Raw genomic sequence first — 1,381 nt, forward strand, 5'->3', positions numbered from 1 at the left:
TCTTTCCAACGCCGCCAAGTTTGCGCGATTCCGAGTTCGTATGAGTAAGTTATGCCTTTCGGAAGTTGTGTTGTTGGATTAAGGAAAGTCTAATCCGGATTTTAGAAGGGTTATTTAGTCTTTTCCTTACCGAATTATTCTAATTCGTTTTTAGAAGATTAATTGGGGTAAAACCAGATTTTGGTCAGTTTAGAAAAGTTAGAGTTCAAGCTAGGGCTTGGAGAAAAGAGAAAAGAGGAGAAAGGAGAAGATGAAGCAAGATTCGTCGATTTCGTCAAGGATAGCTTGTGGATTTCGTCGGGGGTGATCCCTAAAAAGGTATGTGAGATCACATATCGTTGGGTTAGTTCACCCACGTGCCAATCATGATTCAATTCAGCGAAATATGTGTGATTTGAAAGTAAAATCTTTGAGTTCTTGATGAAATTCGTTTGAATTCTTGTGGGTTGTTTTGTTGAAGTTTCTTGCGATTTCATTCATGTTTCCGGGTGTAATTTCAGTTTGAATCAATCATATATTGAGGGTATAAATGATCCTTAGTGTTTGGGGAAAGAACCATTGAAGTTTAGAGGGTTTAGAGTTGAAAAACGGAGAAGAAAAGTCGTCAAGCACTTAGGGAAGGGGGTGGGGCATCGCGCCAGCCAGTGCGCCCCAAAGCAGTCCCTGAATGTGGGGCTCTGGGGCGACGCGCCAGCCAGTGTGCCCCAACTTGGTCTCTGAATGTTGAGAGCTGGCACCCCGCGCCTCTTAGAGCGCCAGGGACGCCACTTCTGTCCATTCGTTCCCCACCTTTTCGTACTTGTTCCTTAGCAATGTACCTATAATTTCTAGTTGATTCCAACGCTCTAAGGTACATCTAAACACCATGAAATCATCCATAAACATGAGATCATGAACCTTGAATCCATAATTCAATTCAAGGAAGTTAGGGTCAAAGTCAAGAGAAGTAAGAGTCAAGTCAAGAGAAGTTCTTAGAGTTTTCCAAAAGTCTTTTCCAAATGTTTTAACTTTGTTCTAAGACTTAAATTTCAAGTTAAGCAAAGAGTAAAGAGTTGAAGTTCATTTCTTCAAAAGTATATGGAGACTAAGTATTCTCAAAGAGATTTAAAATGTTTTCACATTTAAGTATGAATGGAAACTGAGATTTCCAAAGAGCCTTCGGGCTAGTTTTCAGAAAAGAGTAATAGCTTTCTAAATGAAGCAAGAAGGGAAACTAAGATTTCCAAGATAGCCTTTGAGCTAAGTTTTTGAGCACTAAGCTCAAATCACAGAAAAAGTATGTTTTTAAACATAAGAGCTAGTATATTTTGGGAGTAGCATTAAGCACCGAATTGAGGGCAAGCTTGAGTTCAGATAACTCACGTCTCCATAAAACCATGTA

Source organism: Solanum tuberosum, unplaced genomic scaffold, assembly GCF_000226075.1.
Source record: "Solanum tuberosum cultivar DM 1-3 516 R44 unplaced genomic scaffold, SolTub_3.0 scf00336, whole genome shotgun sequence".
In the NCBI taxonomy this organism is placed as follows: Eukaryota; Viridiplantae; Streptophyta; class Magnoliopsida; order Solanales; family Solanaceae; genus Solanum; species Solanum tuberosum.